Raw genomic sequence first — 22,215 nt, forward strand, 5'->3', positions numbered from 1 at the left:
TGCAATTCCAGCCAGCAGCACAGCTACCCAGGAGTTGTCCCCCTTCATCACAGCTATATTTGGGCTGTTCCTTTGTATTTTGAACTACCTCTATTTCCAGCAAGCAGTAACCATCTCCAGACCCGGTTTCTCTGTGTTTTATGGGGTAGCAGGGCAGTGTGTAAATATATGATTTACTCCTTTCAAGAAGTGGCTGCTAGATATGGCCCAAAATTGTCTGCTTGCCTTTTTTGCACAGGTAAGGATGGGAGAGGACCTTATGCTACACGTTTCCTTAGGACTCAGGAATCTCGGACACCTAAAATCAATGGTTTTGAGGATTTTCTTGAGCACTACCATCCAAAATACTCTCTGTTTTTTATTTTTATTTTTCCTCATCATAAAAGCTTTTTACATAAATATCGGAATGAAAGACTGCAATTCAAGTAGCCGAGCTTCCTCCATCTCTCCACCCTGGTGTAGTGCCACACCACCACCACCATCCCAGCGTATCGGCACAAAACATGCCAGCTCTTTAAAGAGCTCTTTTCAAGCCTTTAACAGCGATGACATTGGTGTGGCAGGAAATCAGGGGATACCTGCTTCTTATACCTTCGGACAGAGCTGGCATTTTTGTTGGCAGTGGTGCTGTGCATGAAATGCTCTGCAGGAGAAGACCGCAGGTGAGCACAGGACAGAGAGCATGCTACACAAGAGGAAGGGTGAGCACGGGTTTAATATGTCGGCCCGTGTCTTGGAAGACCCACTTTTGGTTTCGGCTGTTAGAGACAACGTGCACGACCTGCAGAAAGTCACACTTCTCATAAAAAGGGGGCTGGCAGGAGGGTAGTTGTGCCAGTCAGTGGGGTGGTGGGGTACACCAGTGAAAGACCCAGGTGGGGAAGGAATCATCTGCCCTGATTTTAGGTGGCACATCACCATCTGACTCAGCCACCCTTTACAGGCAGAGGAGGGAGGCATCAGGTCCCTGCTTCTCCAAAGTGACGGGCCCCCGGTTGAGCCTTGGGGAAGGGGAGCCAGCGAACCTCACCCACACAGGGATGTGCAGCAGGGATGCCTGGGCAATGTGCTTGTGTCCCCCACTACATTCATCCTTTGTAGGCTAATTAGCCACCATCATCACGAAAAGACACCTGACAAAAGTCCAGAGAAGGCTGTGGACCCTAGCCTTTGGTGAGGAACCTCTCTAATATTTAATAACCTGCTTAGACAGCCCAGAAGGAAGGATAACGGAGGGCAATGGAAAAGCTGCCACTGCGGGATGTCCCTTTCCCCCTTGGCACAGGACACAGCTCTCCACAGGCAGCACCTCTTGGTGCCTGCGCAGATGCTGGACCAGAGTAGTGCTGGGTGATGGGGTGCATGCATCTGAAGTGCACGTCCTGGGTGCCCAGGCTTGAGAACAGTGAAGGCATCAGTGCTTCTGTCATTTGTCTGCCAGGGAAAACTCCAAAACTCCCTGTTTTTTTTTCTTTGTTGTTGTTGTTGTTGTTGTTGTTTTTAAAGACAAGCTGTCTCACAGTGCCTTGAGATAGGCTGGGAGAGCTCTGGAGGGGGCCGGGGCACTGGAGACCATTGGCTGCATGGCTGGGAGGAGGCAGGGCTGGGATTATCTTTCTTCTGCCTCCAATTTGACCTCTTTGCCAGCAGATTGTTCTGATTTTCCACATGGAGGGATCTAGGGACCCTCTCGAAAGTTCAAACTCCCGGCCTCCTCCCTTCCGGCAGCAGCAGAGCTCCGCACCCCTGTGCCTCAGCAAAGCCCCATTTCACGGGGAAATCACAAAGAAATGAGCTTCTGAGCATCAGTCACAAACCAGACCTCATTTGTGCACAAATTGGGGCACTTCAAGTCGCTCTTACACAGGACCATGTGGTTTTGAACGGTCAAAAACTTCCACAGAAAAAACGGGATTTGGGGGCTGCATTTTCTGCTGGTTTACCAGCAGAAGACCCGGGGGAAATCGCTGAGATGGTTTCAAGGCAGAGTGCTTCCATTTTTCATTTTGCAACAGCATTTTATTTCAAAACTTGTGTGCCGTTAGCTACCAAAAAGCTGCAAAACAAAAACGCAAGAATCAGAGCAGTTTCTTGCAGGTTTTTGCTTAGCTCAGAAACGCCAAACATTTCCATCTTTAGTCAACACAAATTCTTACAATTTATTTTTTTTTAAAAAAACTTTCTTGGTTCAGCCAGCAGCCCTGACAGATCAGCTCCTCGCACAGCTCCTTCTGACAACCTCGCTGACTTCCTCCGCCCTGGTGCAAGGATTTGGACTCGGGTTAACCGAGTATTGCCCGTCGGTGCAATGCCGTGCAATGCAGCAAAACACCTGGGAACGCTCAGCAGTGTCCGTCTGCCCTTTCCAGCTCACTGGGGCATCTCAAACCAGAATTTCCCAGTCCGTGACTGGAGCACCGAGGCTCTGCAATCACGCGTCTTAATAACAGGTCTTACCCAGCACAGGAGTGCTCTGTGGCATGCACATTATTGCTCCATCTGCCCTGCTTGCAAACATTTATTATTCTCAGTGACACATGCTGTAAAACTGCACTGAGGTAACTACGTATAGTTGGCAATTTCCATTCAGATGAGCTGAAGGAATTAATGAATTTTGAAGATTTCAGATCTGTTGAGATAGGGACAGGCGATGGCACGCTTTAAAATAATCACTCTCAACTGTGCACAACTTGAAACCACCCTACTAATCACAGGCAATCTGAGCGCTTATCGGGGCAGAGGGAGAGCTCAAGCACCATTCAAACCCTCTAATAATGGTAAATGATTCCACAAATGCACGTGTCCAGGACTCGGACTGCTTCCAACACTAAGTGCTCATGAAAACTTGAAGTGCTCCACTGGTTTTAAATCACGGTGCAGGGCTGACTGATTTAAACTATCAGAGCACTTTTCTTTTTTTCTTGCATTTTCATCTCCCACCACCACCCCCCTTTCCTTTTTTTTTTTTTTTATATATATTTTTTTTTATGAACACTTCAATTTGGAAGCAACTCAAACACTTTAGTCTAGTGGTTTGAGACATACTGAACCGATTTAGAAATACATCTAAAAAAAAAAAAAAGGAAAAAAAGGAACAGTAAATTATGTTTTAAAACCCTTTTGTTTTAGAGCATTTAAGCAGAGCAAGGCTTGCTGCTGGAGCTGGGATGTGTTAACCAGGGCTGGGAGTCAGTGCTGCGGTGCAGGCGTGAGCCCTTATCTGCTCGATCACATACCTGCTGCAGGGGCACATCTGCCCCCGTGCTGCTCCAAAAATTCCTCAGCCTGTAGGAGCAGTGCTGGAAGTGGCCTGAAATGTAAATGTTGTGCACGAAGAGGGGACAAGATGACAAGATGAAGTGGATTCCCCCCTCCACCCCTGCCTGGGCTTCTCTGCACAGCATTTGGTCTCAGGCAGCCTCACAACCCGAAAGTGAAACTTTCTGGTGAGTTCACCCATTTCAAAAGATGGGATAAAGCTGAAGCAAACAGCATAAATAATGGAAAAGTGAATTAGACTTTTAAAAATTCCATCACCTTTAATAATTCAGACTGATTATAACATGCTGAAAGGAGCTCCTTTTTTTTTTTTTTTTAATTACTCCTAGCTTGGCACTCTCCCATTAGGCACGAGCACCTGCATCGAAAATCATCAGCTAACGATAGCTGGGTCAGTGTGATTGTGTGCAGCAAATTGTGTCCCCATGGATGTTTATTCCCAGGGAAGATCCACATGACAATCCTGCACCCAAGGGTGGCACAGGGATGGAGGATGCGGGACCCATGTCCTGCCCCTGGCTGCAGCCATGCTCTGGCTCGCACAAAGCCTTCAGCCTAAAACTTCCTCGGAGGCAGTAAATCGAAGCTGCTTGTCACCATTGCTGGGAAATGAGTGCAGCGGGAAGGAAACCGAGCTTACGGTCGCAGACATGAGCTGAGGTTTCCCTCTCATGTAATGTGGCGAGGTTGAGGGACTGATACAGCCACAGCAAGCAGGGTAAATGAGGACATGGGAGCATGCCAGGCTGGGCTGTGAAGACAATGCCAGCAGGTCCTGAACAGTGGCAATCCTTGCTGTGCACGCCACCCGTTCCCTCCCTTAAGATGTTACAGGTGTCATCTGCTGCTGGCTGGGACTTGCTGCCAAAGGATGAAACACGGGCAGGCCACCAGTGTCCCCATCACCAAGAGCCACATCCTCATCTTGATGGGGCAAGGAGCTTCTGCGGTGACAATGACTGCATGACAATGACATCTTCCTGGTGACACTGTCATAGAATTAGAGAATTGTTAAGGTTAGAAAAGCCTTCTAAGATCATCTGGTCCAAGCATCCCCCTACCACCAATGTCACCCACTAAACCATGTCACTAAGCACCACGTCCTTGAGACGTGCCGGTGGGTGAGGAGTGAGGCTCTGGAGATGTCAGGAAGTGAGGAGACCAGATGGTAGGAGAAGACTGGAGGTGCCTTGAAGGATGGCTGGGAGCTCTCAGTAGCTGAAGGATTGCCCTAAGCATTGGCCTGGCTCGGAGCAATGAGGCTGAGACATGGACCAGGAGAAGTCATGAGGTCGTGGAGCAGCCTGGGAGGAGCAGGAGAAAATGCACAAAGGGTTCTTTTGTAGCATGGCTTCGCTTGCGAGACTCAAAACTGTGGTCACAGGAGCTGGGCTGAGCTCTGAGCTTGCAGCCAGACTCGTTTAGCATTTTGCGGGCTGTAATTTACTAGCAAATATAAACACTGGCCACCCATGGGATACACCCCGCTCCCAGAGCAAGAAGGTAGGTGGGGGGCACGGCCACCCCTTGGCCACTGCCCCCACCATGCCATCTGGTGTGCTGCTGCCAGGCCCGTGATGGCCATCTGCCTTGTGGCTGCCCAGGAGGAAGGTAATTATATATTTTTTGTGGAGACACAATGGCAGCCAGAGATGTCGGCCAAGCATAAGGGAATAAAAGAGGCCCAAAGTCACGTTGCCAGCACTCTGAGAGAAGCTGTTCCTGGGCTAGCCATGCTGCAGCCCCCACTCCAGCAGGGACAAGGCTCTCCCAGAGTTTTGGAGTTGATGTTTCATGCACATTTTTGGCCAGGGTACCTCTGTGAGAGAGCACACAGTGGGAAGGACTGCTCCAGACCCTGCCTGGGCTTGGTATGGGACAGGAGGAAACATCCCTTCACCTGAGCCCCCAGTTCCCACATCCATCAAGCGAACACAGCCATTCCCATTTCCTTTGCAAAATGCCTCCAGCAGGAAAAAAATAGTGTAAGAACAAAGTACGAGCAAACCAGAGTTTTCTTTGGCCCTGCTAAAACTGCTGTGAGAAAATGCAGCTGTTCGGGAGCATTTAATAAATTATTTTCTTTGCAAAGCCTCACCTTTTTGTACCAGCTGATGTTCATTAGCCGCCTCCAGCTCATCGCACTGCCACAATAGCATGGTCCTGAGCCCAAACCAGCACCTTTCCTTCAGGTCAAGGATCCCAGGGAACAGGGGCAATGCCACACTCTTGCATTGAGATTATTTTGGGGTCCAGATTGACATCCCTGCACTCTTATGCCTCATCATGAGTTATGCCTCATTGACATAACTCCACATCTTCTCATTTTGCTCCATGATGCAGGACAGATGAGCCCCCAGGGCCCAGACCTTTCCTCCCCCGTGTTTTTCAGGACACCCAATATGTTCTAGTAGGCCCTCAGGGGTCCTGGTTTCATTTAGGTCTGGAGGAAGCTGTCCCCTCATTCCTCACACAAGAGAAGCACCAGGGCAGGGATTAATCCCTCTCCAGAGACACGAGTTTTCCAAACAGCCTCGTAAAGGGAGCAGCATGTTGCGTGAAGAGAAAGCTCCTTTGTTTCGGATAGCAGCTGTAATCTCCACATCAAGCACATGTTGGAATTCATAAGTGGCCATTTAGCCATATTCTGACAGCAGAACGAGCAGCCTCAGAGCAGCAGCCAGGCCTATTTATAGAGAGGAGGTTTGAGGTAATATCCTTACCTTGGATGCACTGTCTCCACTTAAGAGCCCAGCTTACAAGGGGAAGTGATGCCAGACAAGCCAAAAATAAAAAATAAAAATGCAGGAGCCACAGCTCACTTTGTCTGGCTTGCTTTGCATCATAGGAAATTAAATGTTACGAGAGCAGTAGAAATCTCTAAAACCTCCAGTTCTTTCAGATTTTAATAGGAAATGCTGAAAAATGTGTAGCCACTGAGGTTCCTTGGGCCAAACCTCCATAAACATATCAAGTTAATGCATCACTGTTGTCACAGTACAGGGGCGTTAGGCAATCGTGAGCTACCCAAGAGGTCAGAGCTTAGCCTACAAAGTTTGCTGACCTTTCTGTTGACTTTACTGCTGGCACTCGGTGGCTCAGGAGAGCTCTTGGACGCTCACTGAGTGTTATCATGAACTGAGGCTGTCCCCCCATATTGCGTCAAACATTGATGCTTCGAGTCTGCTAAGGCCAAGGTGTTTGGCAAAACTCAAACAGTGATTGCTGAGGTGTCCTGTATAGATAGATATCTGGGATCCAAGTCTGGCTGAAATCAGAGGGATTTGGAGCTGGTCTGGGTCACCTCAGAAATGTGGATTTTCTCCCAACAAACTGGAGCTGGGAATCCATGGAAAGGGGAAAGGACACCAAGGTGGTGGTGAGACCCCTCCATGCACATTGGTTTGGAGAGCTCTTTGAAGGGTTGTACTAAGAATACCAGGATGGCTTGGCTATGGCTTGTAGAACTGATAGTCCAAGGCTGAACTGTGGCTTGGAACAAGGCATGGTGGGATGAGATTCAGCTAACAGACAAAATACCTAAATTTAGCCATTTCATTTAAATTTATTGCCTATGCTGCATGCAGGTGTCTCCAGGCCAGCCAGGAGTCTGAGAGCCAATTGCCACTTCGAGAGAGATCACGTTGGTCAAACGTGGGTGGTTCTCTTTGGGTACCTGAACAGATAAGGTTGGTGTTCAAGGGCTGGGTTGAATTGTCCCAGGGTGGTGCCTTCACCTGAAGATCCCTTCCTCTTTCCTATATTGAGGGCAGGATGTGTATGACGGCTCCCAGAGGGCCCAGGCCAAGAAGTAACAGCACTTGGGTTGATTTTAACAGCTGCTGAAGTTTAGGGTTCAGAGCAGGACATTTCATCACCTCGGCTCACTCATCCTTCTCAGAGAGGAGCTCATAATTCTGTTTTTTGGCTAATACAGCTGACTTCGTGATCTGCGTACCAAAATCTTCCTAGGACCAAGATCTGCTACACACATTGCTGGTACCATAAGGAGCAGAGAAGGTGCTAACACATGCAATGTAAGAACCCCACACGGGGCATCCTTGCACTGATTCTTCCAAAAGAAGGATGCTCCATTACACAAATATTCATTTCTGTTTACCTCTTGGGTGTGAGAAACCATTCTCAATGCACCCCAAACTTTTGCATCATGCCTGTAATTAAGCTGATCATCCCCCGAAGTTCCTCCTCCAAAGACGTACAATGAATCTGGGGACAAATATTTCACTTGCAAGGAAGAAAAGGGGTAGGTATAGGAATCTCATTTCTGACATGGAAGCAGCTCTAAGAAGCTTCCCCCTATTCCCCACTGGCACATGGGAGCGAGGGAAATAGTCCTCCGAGATACCTCTGAGCTCTTCCCCTCTTCTTTGAGTTCAAATTGCTGCTGCTGTTGCTGCAGGGACAGCTGAAAAAATCCTGGTGTGCGAGCGAAGGAGAAGCTGGCCAGCATCCAGCATCGGCTTCTGCCGAGGGGGGAGAGCCCTGCCTTCCAACAGATGCTGGGCTTTTACAGCTCGAGAGTCCCACTCCCTTATCTTCCAGGGGCGTCCCTAGCTACTCCTTCACTGACCGAATTAACCAGGAGGGACTGAACCAGGAATATGTATATTTTATGATTAAGCATACATGAGAAGCCCAAATTGCAGGATTTTGGTAAGGAAAGCAACAGGATAGAGGAAAGAATTGTTTGGTAAATCTCTCTGTAGTGCATTGGTGAAAAAGCCGAGGGATACGGTCCTATAACGTGTTGAAAGTTAAATATTTCCATTCCTCTAATACGTGTTGTGGTCATTAAGCCATTAAACAGCAAGTGACTAAAGCTAAATGGCTAACCTGAAGCCCGGGACTTTCACCACGCTGCCCAAGGGCAATTAATATTGTGTTTTATTATTTCAAGGCTGTCTGTTAGTTAGAATGGGAGGCTGTACCAATCCTACCACAATAGTAAACCACCATAACTGCATCAGTTCAAATTTACTAGATTAATAATGACAGTAATGTAGTCAATAGCAATCAGCACAGGTTCATGGAAAGGGGATCCTGTCAAAGTAAACTTACCTTTTTGCTGTTGATAGGGACAACAGTGTTAATAGAGTTGGCACTTTATAGAGGTATCGGTAGCACAGGGTATTTTAAGCTGATTAAATCCACTTGGCCTACGTAAAATCTGTTAAGAACTGGACACTTGATAGATCTCAAAGCTTAATTGCAACAGGAGGCAGTTCATCAAGCTCCTGTGCTTCCAGTGGTACTTAACAGAGCTCAGTTTTTGGCCTTATGCTTTAATATGTTTTTAGGAATATTCCTTGAGACAATCACATCATTAAAGTTTGCAAATGATGGGGAAACCTGGGAAGTGACAAAGAAAGAAGAGGTCGGGGGGGGGACTGGGTACACCTGATTGCTCATTGCAGGCAAACAATATGAATTTCTTGGCAGCCAGTTATACATTTATCCTTTGAGGAGTGAAGACTTTCTGTGCACACTTACAGTACAGAACAATGCCCAGGAAGCAGGCATTTTGAGAATTGCTTTCCAGGGTGTTAGATGCATCCTGAAGGTAAAAACAAGCACACTGCACAGAAATAGCGAGGCTGTGGTCTGTGTCGGGCACAGGTCTGATGTCTGTGGGTGTTGACACAGTTATACTTCGACCGTTGAAGAAATCTTAATAAATTGTAGAGAGCTGCAGGATGATAAAAGAATTTGAATATATTGATATGGCATACACTGACATGCTTAACGGGCCCTCAGGGTGTCTAGAAAAGCAAGGAAAAAGCTAAGGGATGACTTGACTCTGGTGATAGAACTATATTCAGCTTAACTGATATGGGCATAATAAGATCAGACATCAAGAAATTTAAGCTGGTCAAATTCATATTAGAAACAAGATATATATCTTTCAGCAATGAGAAATGAATCAAATACAGGAACCATTTGCTAAGGTTGGTATTTGATTTTCCATCCAAGAATTATTTTTTTTAAACCAGATCAGATATCTTTTTATTGATGTTGTTGTTATATGTATATATGTATATGCATATGTATGAATAATATATTACTAGATTAATAGTGACACTAATGTAGTCAATACCAATCAGCACAGGTTCATGTATTTATCAATAATAAAAACAAGAATGAATCCTTCCAAGCCCTACAATGTATAAAACTCTTAATTTTATATTTTACCAGGATTCTCTTGATACCGAAAGGAGCATGGAACAACCTACCCTGTCTCTGAGACTTGGGTCAGAGAACCAGGATCAGAGAAGTCAGCTTCTTGAAAATAAATGGGAAATAAAATAAAATAAAATATTTCCACAGGTTAGTTTTTATTTCCTAGGTCAGGGATGTTGTCTCCCTTGTGTTTTGTCATTTTGCCTTTCAAATCCTGCAAGAAATAGTCAGATTCTGTGGTGTGCCTGAATCCCCAGATGGGCTTATCCAAAATGAGCAATTAAAAAGCATAATAAATATAAGCAAAAAATATAAACCAAATATATAAATAAATAAACCTGGAATAATTCTGCAATGTCCTCTAGTCTGACTCTTCTGAATCACCAATTAATGACCTATTTAATCACGTTAATGTTTTCTCTAGCCCTAATCAGACTTGCTTATGCTTAATGCTTTATTATATTGGCCTACTATTTAATGTGAATCAGGTATACACGAACATCTCACCAATCAGATCCATTTATCTACTAATGCTCCAGCAGTTACTCTGATGCGAGAGCAGAACATGATAGCTAGATTATTTTTTTTAATTAATTAGTTTGTCAAGCTTATTTTAAAAAGGAGAAACTCGAGCCTAAGTTTGCCTGTCAAGCAAAAAATACTATGGCTAGATAGATTTCCAAAGCATGAAATTCAAGAGGAGTTAGGTTTCCCTTTGTGCCTTTGAAGAGCTCTCCTTTGTGTCCAAGAGCTTTGTCTTGGCTGACGCGCTCCCGGCACTTACCCACAGCCAGTTCGGGGACATTTTGCTCTGCTTCCAGGAAGCACCGTGACCAAAGGAAAACTGAGGGCTCGCAACAACACGTGCCAGCCCAGTGGTAATTGCAGCATTTCTAAGGCTCGCCTTTTTTTTTTTTTTTTTTTTTTTTTTTTTTTACATATTTAAGGACTCAGTCACACAAATGCCCTTGGCTGCACACCAAAGATCGGACCTCAGCATGATAGCTCTGACCTATTTCTCCGTTATGGCACACAATGTCCACTGTCTGAAGAGCCTGGCAGCTGGAAAACACGAGGAGGACAGAGAAATGAAGTTGAGAGAAGCCTTTCCAAATTCTTCAATCAGGTCCAAACAAGCTTTGAACACAGGCTGCTCTGCTATTGATTAGGTGAGCAGGGTCTGGGTGGGTTGTGTGTGGTGTCCATGTCAAGCATCCCCTTTTCTCATTCTCAGCACGGATTCCAGGACAGCTGCCTTGCTTTGAAAGCAAAGGGAGTTTCTCCACACCAGTAGAGCATCGCAGGATGCAAAGGAGAGGGAAAACTCTTGTAATGCAAAACCAGATGTTTTTGCAGAAGATCTCAACTGAGTGGAAGAAAATTTAAGATTTCCTGGTAAGAAGAGCTTTATCAAGTGGGTGACTGAATGTGGGAAACTGATGGAAGCAAATAGGTGTGAAAATGTTAGAGCTAAGTTTGGAAGCATCTTGTAAGATACAAACATAGTTCACGTCTTCTTATTGTTAGGTTCTTCTAGTGGGGAGGAGTCCGATTTGCTCTGCAATCACAGGAAGCTTTACCTTGTAAATAAAACTTTCTGTTGCCCTTCAGAGACATTTCCAACACAAATGTTCCTTATTCAGGAAGTGCTAAGCCTTCAGAACAGTCTGTGCTTACAAGATGAATCCAGATGCTCAGCACATTACATGTCCTCTCTGATGTGCTGTATTAGGGCACCTTCTCCCTTTTTGCTCGTATCCTTTGCCCCAGAAGCTCAAGTGCTGAATCAAGCCTTGAAATATAGGGGCCAGGTTTTGCCATCTGCTTTAAATTAAATCACCTTTTCCTCTTCAGAGAGCAGAGCCGGTCTCAATGGAGCCATGTGAGGTCCAAGACATGCCAACAAGATGGGTCAACCTCTGAAGGACTCGGGGGCACACTCCATGTTACCAGGAGCTCCTGGCCAGGACAGAGAGAGAGGAAGAAGGGGGATGACGTGCGGCAAAGACTAGTACGTACACTGAACACTCTTGTTTCATGCATATTTTATTATTCCAGCTCTGTAGGATTCTCACAGGATTTCCTGGGGAAAAAAATGCAGCAGATGAATGTCCTGGGCTTGTCAGACTGCTGCAAATATGCTATAGGGATGGGCTGTGTGCACGAAACGGATGTGCTTGGGGCATGATGAAAGCCCAAGCAAATGTCTGATGTCCCAAACGTGCATAGCCATGATCTCCAGTCAGAAACACTAGGGCTGGCTGAGGAAGCATGGGCAGACATGAACTTTCTCCTTTTGTGATTTTTTTTTTCTGATCTTGAGGTTTCATAAAGAACCAAGTCTTTGTAGAATACACTGGTTTTGAAGTCCTTAAAGTTAGGAGAGGGAGTTTGACATGACTGGCCATAGCTCAAGGAAGATTCTAAGCATTAGGAGCTATATCTGAACTGATGCTTGGCTAAATATCACACTTACCTGCCATTCAGTCATTTTCCTTTTAATACTGTTATTTTTGTATCTAGAGTTCTTTGGGTCCAAGCCAGAGGGCTTGGCAGCCCATGTTGGCTGGGCCTACACCAGCAAATCAAGCAGGGCCAGCTTGTCCCAGCTTTTTTTTTCTGGCCCTAAGGGTGTACACCAGGGCACAGCTCATGTGCATATGGTTACTCACAAAGCAAGTCATGTCAGTAGGGTTACCCCTTCCTGCCCCCTTCCCCAAACCCCTCAGAGTGGCCTTGATAGCACAGTCACATACCCATGTGATGCCCTGAGCCATGCCAAGACACTGTCTGGGAGCCTGCTAGTTTGCACAGACCAAAAATCATGCCAGGGAATGAGCCAAATTGTGGGTGCTCACTGGAGAGTGTTTGATCCCGTGCCCTAGTTCTCAGTTTACCAGCATAGGCATGAGCGTTCAGACCACCTAGTGCTGAGCTCCATTCAAGTGCTGCCATCACCACCCTCCACAGGGTCTACAAGGAAGCAGGAATCAGCCTGGGATAGCAGACAGCCTCTTTGATCTCTGCAGCAAAGGTGCCCCCATGACGATACGGGTAGGCAGCTTGAATGTGACCTGAGTTCATCTGAGATATCACTCAGAGCTCTCCTGATAAGCCCTGTCTGGGGTAGGGAAGTGTTATTGCCCTGTTTATGCCTGGTGGAGATCACACTGCCAACCTACACGTCTCCCTAGCTCCCTGCCGCATCCCACCCCCTGCCACCCTGGTGCTGCACCAGGTGGGCTCAGTCGTGCTCTGTTCCCATTTGCAGATTACTCTAGCATCACCTATCAGTGACTTTTCCTTGCTAAGATGATGGAAATATTCTGCTCTTGGGCTCAACCTACTTGTTTTTTTTTTGTTGTTTTGTTTTGTTTTTTTTTACAATCTTTTCTAGTAAGGGTATTTATTAATATGCCACCACTGCCTCAATTGTATTTTGGAGTGGGAGACAGATGTTGTGTTTTAATTTTCAGTTAAATGTGAAGAATCAACATGAAAAGCTTCAAAATTTTCATCTTTGATGCCAGACAAGCATGGAGAGGTGTTTTTCAGAGCCGGGCTTTCTAGGGAGCTATTCATGAAACTGTAGATGAAGCTATTTTGCTCCACAGCCATGCAACTTTCAGATATTACAGAGCGTTTCTTTATCAGATCTAAAACTCTGTTTTCCATCTGACCTCTAATTCTAAAGAAAACTGCACCTTTTCTTTATAGTACTTAAATTTCAGTTTCTTAAGAACTCTCCTCAGGAGGACATACAGTACAGAAACAGTCTGCATACTTCTAAATATGCCAGTGGTGTATGGTACATTTTAGGGACCTTCCTTATTTTAATGTCAAAATAGGGGTTCAGTCCCCACTTGTAGCCAAATTTACTGTGCTCATTTGCACCAGGCTACAGCAGCAGGTTGTGGCTGCTGATCTGTTAACATGGTACTGGCAGTTTGGGTGATTTCTGTGCTTTTATTGCTTCTTTTGCACTTCCCAAGATCACGGGAAATTTATTTTTATGTTTATTGATGACTTCTGTGCCTTTCTGGTTGTGGAGGAGAGCTCTCCAACCTAGCAGGGAGTAATGTGCAGACTCAAAAATTAGAAGGAAAAAGAAGGATGTGGAAGTTGATGTTCTCCTTGCAAACCCTGCAGTTTTGAAGTCAATCTTTTCCTTTCAGGAGTGCCCAAAGAGCTGAGATCTGTCAGGCCCACAGATGGATTTAGCTCTCAGTGAAGATAAAAGGCATAAACTGAGTGGTGATCGACTCCCAGCTCTCGTGGCTACACCGCCGAGGAGAGGGACAGGATAACTCTCAGTTCTGGCTCATTACAGACTTGATGGTATCTCCCTTGTAAGTTACTAAACCCATTTTGTTCATTTTGCAACACGTCAGTTTTATGGCTGAGCCTGAAGTATTTACTCGTCCTTGGGGTTTGCAGTTGTTGAGATACAGGATGTAAAAGCTTGCATGTAAAATGTGCCTGAACTCTGCTACCCATTCAACAGCGAGTCAATAGTTCAGGAGTTAATTCATGAGAAGAAGGGAGTAAAAACACACCAAGGTCAGGATCTCATGACCCACAGTCTGTCTATAACTCTATCTGAAGGACCTTGTAATAGATAGGTATGTGGCTTGGAAAATACATAATGTTGTGGTTAAGTGAGGCATTTCACAAGTTTTGTAACACCAAACTACTGGCAAACTTTCTTGAGCACACATCATATTCAGATCGGAGATCCCAGTGGGATGGAAAACATTAGGGTGATGAAGGTTTTAAATCTCATGACACACAAGCTGATATGCCAAAAAATATTTACAAGCTGGTGAGCATCCCATAAACTCCCTCCAAAGATTTTTCTCGTTAGGCACCGGAGGAGCTGTGCTGATTTACGCCACAGCTCTGGTCCTCTCCTCCCCATCGCCCAGCAGCCAGGGAGCGCCAAGCCCAGGTAATCTCTCCAACAGCCCATTTGCTGTTCCTCCTCACAGCTCCAAGATGTTTGTGTGGTGTCAGCACCCACTGCTACTTTCCTGGCTTTCCATCACTGGTGTGGTACGGGGAAGGTTTAGGTTTCCAGCTCTGCACATCTCAGTATGGTTTCAAGACATCCACCTTCCTGCTTTGCCTGTAGAATGCCAAGTTTCCCAGCCCCAGAGGAAAGGCTCCACCCCTTCTCTAGTGAAATGTGGACCTAGTGAGGGACAAGAACAAAGCTAAGCTCAGCAGGGCCTGCAGGCTGAATGCATTCCATCAGTCCAGCCTGGCTAAGGCAGGTGACCCATGGGATCCCATGCCCCAGCCTTGCTCCAGGCCATTACGTGTGAGCTGGAAGGGGCTGGAAGGGGCTGGGCATGGTCTAGCTCCTGCTGGGGAAGCTGGAGCACCTTTGCAGGATTGCAGTTTTGCAGTATGACAGTGAGTTTGATAGTTGAAAGATGGGGTGATGATGTCTAAGGGGCTGGTGGCACGGTCCTACATGGCCAGAAGCTCTCTGCACTGAAGTTGTTCTCCAGATTGGACCAGGGAGATGACCTAGCTTGAAGAAAGAAAGGGAGGGGAATGAAGACAGGACTTCCTAAATACAGGCAAGGTCCATGGGGATGAGAGCAGCAGGGGGAGGTGGCAGGGAGAAGGGACAGGGAGGAGGACTGCTCTCTGCCAGCGCTGCCTCGTGCTCTTGTCTCATGATTCACGGGGCTGCTGCCAGCTTCTGGTGTGACCTGGGGTAAAATCACTGACTTTCTGTTCCTCATGTGCAAAACGGGACTCTTCATACTTCCCTTCATAACTGCCCCCTTGTTTACGGCATGGGATGGTTGGGCCAGAGCACGTGTGGCTGCATGCAAGGGTACAGCTCTGAGCCCTGCTGGTTTCCTGCAGGACCCGGTGCTGTTACCTGAGCATTAATTCAGGGAAACATTTGTACCTGGACTTTTAAGGCAGCCCTTGCCCAGCCACGGTCTTCCCCCCTTTCTCTTGTAGGTTCTTCTTGCAGCAACCTGGAAAATAAGGGGCAGGAGGAGGGAGGGAGTAAAGCATTAATGGAACAAATGCTCCAAACTCGCTTCCAAAAACATTTCCATCTTCCGGCAGAGTAGCAGCTGCGGCATGTCCGACGCTGTGTTTGCTGTAATGGTCACCAGCTGCAAGGAACTGCTTTTTTATTGACCAGAGCACTTCCTCGGGGCTGCAATAGATACCGAACACCTCCGGCTCCAAGTTTCGCAGGTGCCTGGAGCCGGGGCTGGATTTCCCCTCTCCCCCCACTGCCCTCCAGCCCCTAACAGCGGTGCTCTGATCTCCTGGCAGGTCTGAAGCCCCATGCACACCCATCCTAAAGCCATGGTAATTAAGAGACATTTAAAGAGGTAATATCAAAGATAAATCAAGTAGCGAAAGTAATTAAAAAATAATAAAAGCTAAGACTTTTTTTTCTTTTTTCAGGAGGATCTTTTGAGGAGGGGGGCTGGATATAATCATTCTGAGCACTCTATTATAAGCCCTGAGTTATGAATAAATCCATATTTTAACATCTGGGATTCATAACATCTTGCTGACAGTCAAATCTCATAAAAGATGTGGTGAGCTCTACAGATGTGGGAAACCTCATTCAGTGAGCTGCATAACAAAGGAAATCTAGTGCTTTTTCACTATTCCTTGTTAACTCTGTGGCTGGATGCAGCGGTCCTGACACCAGCAAGGAGCAGAGCTGCAGGGTCACCCATACTGGGTGCACCCTTGCTCAGAAATGCGCTCAGCATCACTTCTGTATAATCATGGGGGAAATAGGTGTGGGATTGCCGTCCCTCCTGGTGCTCCAGGCTGTGTGTTCATGCAACAGCAAGTAGTTTCTGCCTGGGGAGGCTTCCAAGTAGAGGGGAAGATGTGATAGAAAGCACCAGCCGAGGCATCGTGAAGATGCAGGGCTAAGGGATGTGCCTAGGGTTTGTGAATGTCCCTTTGATCCCAGCATGGGATCTTCACAAGGTGAAATGGGGGGAAGGAAGGGAAGAAAAAGAGCAGGACACCTCATGACCCCTATCTCACAAATCCACTTGAGTCTCCATGACTCCTCCAGTGGGGACGTAGCTGGTGGAGGTGGCCACAAACCAGACCAATGCTTGTGCTGCCACGGGCGTTACAGCAAGCCAGAGTCTCCTTTCCATTGGGTAAACCCAAGGAAAGCAAACAGTTTATTATGGTCTCATTTAATTTGGACTTATATAAAGTTGGAGCATCGGAGCCTGTATTTAATGCATTTGTGGCAGCGGAGATTTTTTTTTTCCCTCCCCAAATGGCTCACCATTGATTTTCCTCTTAACAAGTGCTCCTGCTCTGACAGTCCATCTCACTCTCCGTGTTCAGACTAAGAGGTTGTAATCTTCCCGTCGGAGATATCTGAATCCCTTAGCCGTGGGCATGCTTATGTTTTCACTAAAAGAGGATTATGGCCTATTAATCAATAAAGATGAAGTGGGTTAGCAGAGCCATGACAAAGACAGGGTTATTTCACCCAGGCTGGAGAGACAGGCACGAAATTAAACAGCACCTCAACAGCCTTGTTCTTAGCAATGGGTTTTACAAGTGCGAAAGAAATGGGTAGTGGAGAAAAAAGCCCTGCAAAGAGCTGATGGCAATATCTGGATGATCACCTTGCTATTTCATCTGGGTGCCCGCAGTAGGAGTGCTAAGCAGAGGCAGGAGACCAAAACCCACTCCTGCCATCCCCGATGCCAAATCTCAAAGCACTTTATGGCAGGAGGACAGAATTACTTGTATGAGACAGAGGGAGAAACTGAGGCACACAATTTGTTTGTGAGCCTGCAGGAAATAGGAGCCAGGGCTGGAGAACAGAAAATAGGCTTTGGGAGAGCAGTGAGTCCAGCCCAGCTGGCTGCCTTGCGTGACTTATGCTGAGAGGCTGGCAGGCCTCTAGAGCAGAGCTAAAGCACTGGAACTATGAATTTCCAAGCTTTCAAATATTTGGATAGCCTACAAATATAATTTTAAGCTCCTAATCCCCCCCCATCAAATGGTGTCATTTTTTTTTTTCATCTTTATATTTCTGGTTTTGACCTCCCTTCTTTGTAAAGGTTTTGCTAAAGCAGCCTCAGCTCTGACATCATCTGAGAATTTCATTTAACAAAATGTTTTGAATCATTTGTGCCGGTTCTGGCGACTCTGCCAATGGAAACAGTCCCTGCAGCAAGTGCGATTTTAAACCTTGAATGTGCATTTTTTTTTTTCCCTCCTGTAGTTACATTCAGAGCAAAAATCTCCTCTGGGCCAGCTCTCCCTGAGAAGGGGCTGCTCCAGGACATCAGGAGCACAATATTTACATGCCCAGGGAGAACTCATCTGGAGACAGGGCAGCTTTTCGTGTCCCTATCCCATGTAACCCACCTGGGGTGGGGAAGAGGCAGATGGGCTGAGGCAACGTTTGCCTCATTGATGTTCTTATATCAGGTTCTCCTTCACTCTTAGGAAGAACTTCTTTACTGAACGGGTTGTTAGTCACTGGAATAGGCTGCCCAGGGAAGTGGTTGAGTCACCATCCCTGGAGGTCTTTAAAAGACATTTAGATGTAGATCTTAGGGATATGGTTTAGTGGAGGACTTGCTAGTGTTAGGTCAGAGGTTGGACTCAGTGATCTTGGAGGTCTCTTCCAACCTAGACTATTCTGTGATTCTGTGATTCTGTAATTCTTTTTTTCAGTGGGTGCATGGAGGTAGGAACACAACATCCTGAACCTAACAAGGCAGAGATGCAAGGATCCCAGCCCTCTGAGCTGCATTTAATGCTCATCAGCCTTCATACAGCAAAAACAAGCAACAAACAAGGTGGCCCTCAAGTATTCCTGACGCACTACTTCCAGATGTCTTCCTTCTCATGGCTTGCACAGACAGTAGTTGGTGCTTGAGGTTGTTTTAGGAAGCAGGAATGTCTTTTTAAAACATATCAGCAACATATCTTTGACCCACCAAACCCAAAAGATGTGAATAAAGAGCCTCTGCAGAGCACTCAGGACAGGGGAATGAAGTTACAGAGTACTTCCAAACCCAATGGTCCCCAAGCCCCCCTGTGCACTGAAAGCACCCCATGAAACCACGCTGAGATGCCTCTCTCACAAGAGCAGAGAGGCTCCAAAAGAAGAGGTGTATGAGATTTTATGGCACTACTGATACTGCTGGAAGCAAACGCGAACACGCACAGGCTTATAATAAGAGGGTGTAATAGATAGTAAGTGCAAATGACTCATTCACCGAGATTTTCCGGGATTAGACAGCGGCAGAAGGGCAACGGCTGTGTAAAATGGACTTTAAAAAATAATCTTCTAATAAGATTTTAATAAACCTGTTAGTAAATTACAATGCTTGACTTCGGGAACTATTTCTCCCCCCCAGTGTTTTTCTGAGGAGGTGAGGCTGCGATGCTCTCCAATGTGTGTGACACAACCTCGAACATGGGCAGAGCCAGGCAGGGAAGGGATTCATCAGGGCAATGGATGAACAAAAAAAAAACCCTGTGGGGAGCAGTTCAGTCCCCAAAAGCTGTTTCAGGCCTCCCACAACATTTTCTTTTGGGATTAAACTCAACCTCCTTTACTATCCTCCTTGTCTTTTTCTTCCTGTTGTCCCGCGTAGATTGATTTCCAAATGAAAATAAATGATGGCTCTGGAAATAAAAAGCCTCCTCTTTTCATTGCCCTCCAGACTGCATGTGGCAACTGCTGGCTCGCCAAAGCCTTGCTCTAAATCCAGCGTCTGGACATGCACGTGCGTATGCCCGATGCAGCGGGTCTGCCACATTTTTGGTACTTTTTAGAAGTCTGTCTCCTGGGGTCAGGTCATTACATGGGAATCTCGGCTCTCCTTTGGAGCAGAAAACTCATTTTTGCAGCTGCCACGGTTGAGGCGGAAAGCTCACGTGTGCAAATGCTTAGGGGCTTGAAACCCAGAATGCAAACCAGAAGGACCCAGGGTTATTGGCCTTGCTGAATCCTCTCTGAATAGCAGCCTGGTTGTGTTTAAGCTGGACCCGGCCCAGCTGCTCGTCTGCTGGGAGGTGGTGGGCACTTTGGTCCCAGCAGGACGGTGTCCATCTCCCTCTCCACCTCCTGCTGAGGGCTGTCAGTCATTTCTCCCGTAGCCTTATGGAAGCTTCTCCCACCCAGAGATCTTACCACCCATAACGTTAACACATTATGTTATTAAGTGTATCTGGAAGTGTGTTTATACAGATATATACATCTTCCATTTTCATTTTTACTCCCTGGGAAAAGCTTTAAGTGAGGGGGCAGATGCAACTCCTCTGTTTTATCCCTATCCCACAGGATGAATAGGGAAAATAAATTTCAGAGGGGCAATATACCCCAAATCCCCCTTGCTACACCACAGATGGGGCACTTTGTGGGGCTGCCCAGGTCCCTACAGCCTTTGCACAGTTAACCGGGTGCTGTTTGAGTCAGAAGACTTTGTCCTCCAGGACCGTTGGCGCTGCAGACTTTCAGGAGAAATACATTCTTCTGATGGCCAGCGTCCCAGAAAAGCAAAATTTCTCTTTTGCAACCGCCCAGTGCTGCAACCCATCTGCTTGGCTAATCCGTGTGGGGTAAGGCGGTTTTGGGACGCAGCACAGCATTTCATGGCACGGTTGCTGGTGACGCAGGAGACCTAACGGGGCTACTTCTTCTGGCTGGGTGGCAGCCGGATGCAGGACATGCGGGGACATGGGGCCAGGGCAGCATGGCTTTGCTGCCTGGTGCTCCCCAGCCTGTGTGGACCCTGCAGCAAGAACCCCTCGGAGATGAATGCAGCATGCCAGGCTGCCAGCTTCTGCATGGGGAAACCTGTGCAGTGCCTAAACACAGCCCCGATGCCCTTTGGTAACTTCCATCTTCCGTTCCAGCTAGAGCCATATTGTTATTTATAATGGCTTGGATGTTGGCAACTCTGCTCTGAAACGAGCCCTTGCAGTGACTTTAAGGAGCCTCCAGCCCTCTCTTGTGCTCACTGGGGCAGCAGGACGCTGCTGTGCCCTGCCCCAGATGTTCCCATTCCCAGTTTAGCACATTTGCTCCCATTTTGCATCAGAATGGGATCGTGCTGAGATGCCGGAGCCTGAAGGTTTGGTCCTATGCTGGAGGCAGGGGGGCAGTAACTTTTTCAGACAGCTCAGGTATTTCCTCCAGAGCTCGTCTGCCATGTCACCGCATATATTTGCGCTCAGGATGGGGCTTTGCTAGCTAAGGACGGGTGGGGTGAAGCTTTCAGGAAGCCTCTTACGGGGTGGTGGGCAGAGCCCCGGCCCCATCCCACAGCCAGGCAATGCCAGTGAGATCACAGACGCAAAGTCCTCATCTTGAGCCACCAACATGGGAGGGATGGGACAGCAGTGGCTTTGCAAAGTTTGTAGGGTGAGACCATGGCAAGGGCAGGGAACGAGCCCTGAGCAGTGCCTGGAAAAACCTTCGCCCTCCCCAGACCTGGGTGCTGGCGTCTAGAGCAGCTTCACTGCAAAACAACCAACAGACACCAAAATCTGCTTTTTCTCTCTGAAAGCCACCACCAGCCAGCCCAGTGGAAGGGCAATAACCCTCTCGCCCAGTCTCCCTCGCAGTTTATGATAAAGAGCCTTTTGTTGCATTTTAATTTGCAAACTTTCTCTTCTGCCATTCTCATGTACCACGGTTCCGGAGACTCACATAATTATTTTTACAAGAAACGCTTTCAGACAAATAAGTCTGGGGAGGCTTGTAATTTCTATTACCTCATGGCGACTCCATTGATAGACAGCAGCACACCTTGGGAGAATTAGGGAGCAAAAAGTAATGGGGGTTTTGTCCTCGCAAGACAGGGCTGCGAGCGCTGCCTGGCTCGCGGCCAACAACACCAATTACAAACCAGGAGTGGGAGACAGGTCCTAGCGCTGAAAAATTACCATTTTCCAACGAGCCCGGTAATGCAGAAGCCGTGCTGTAAGCTACCATTTCCTTCAGGGCCCGTGAGGAATCCAGGAGTGCGATTTCAGCCCCCCTAGGTGTTTAGAGATGGCTTGTTGTCACTAAATGTGCCCAAGGATGGAGCTCACGTTGCTGCTCCTTGCCTTTGCTGCTGCTCACAACTCTTCCCCGGCTGTTTTTATTTTTCCAGAAGCCCTTTCTGTCAGGAGACCGAACAGGCGAGCATAAAAAGCAATTTTGGAGGCTCTGTCGTTGGCAATTACACCTGAAAGCTGGAGATTTAATTACTGTGGTACCCTTGCAAAAGGAATTGCAGCGGTCCCATCACACGAGACCTTTCAGCGCTAAACTGGGCGGCTTCACCACATGTCAAGGAGCAAAAAGCACAACACTCAGCATCTCTCACCCCCAAATCCCAGCACGAGGGCTCCTGTTGACACCCAAGTTAACAATTAGGTGGGTTAATTGAGGACACAGCTGTCTGCTTAACACTGCTTTTCTCTCACACCCATTTTCCTTGCTGCTAACCATCGCCGGTGGTGGTCGAAGCCACTTGGCACTGTCACAATTCCCACTTCATGCCTGCATTTTCAATTAACACTCTTTTTTTTTTTTTTTTTTGCTGGGATTGATGATTTTTGCACATTTGCTGGGAATCAAACAATCCTGTTGGCACTCCTCAGCGCGTAGGTCATGTTCTGCAGGTCTCCCCAGCTTTAAGGGTGCCTGTGCTTTTAGGAGAGAGCTGTATCATGATGCCCCTGTAGGCACAGAAG

General features: G+C 47.0%; 2 long non-coding RNA genes across 2 annotated transcripts; one reads left to right on the forward strand and one right to left on the reverse strand.

Annotated features, from left to right (window-relative positions):
- Positions 1-226: 226 nt before the first annotated feature.
- On the reverse strand, positions 227-3,407 carry LOC118162856. The gene is made up of 2 exons (XR_004748668.1): positions 3,237-3,407; positions 227-2,056 (listed from the first exon to the last, which is right to left on the reverse strand). It is a non-coding gene; the product is annotated as an uncharacterized LOC118162856 (long non-coding RNA).
- A 7,025-nt stretch (positions 3,408-10,432) lies between these two features.
- LOC118162260 lies at positions 10,433-19,258 on the forward strand. The gene is made up of 3 exons (XR_004748360.1): positions 10,433-10,646; positions 13,653-13,826; positions 18,882-19,258. It is a non-coding gene; the product is annotated as an uncharacterized LOC118162260 (long non-coding RNA).
- The last annotated feature ends 2,957 nt before the right edge of the window (positions 19,259-22,215 follow it).

The sequence above is a fragment of the Oxyura jamaicensis genome, chromosome 2, assembly GCF_011077185.1.
Source record: "Oxyura jamaicensis isolate SHBP4307 breed ruddy duck chromosome 2, BPBGC_Ojam_1.0, whole genome shotgun sequence".
Lineage (NCBI taxonomy): Eukaryota > Metazoa > Chordata > Aves > Anseriformes > Anatidae > Oxyura > Oxyura jamaicensis.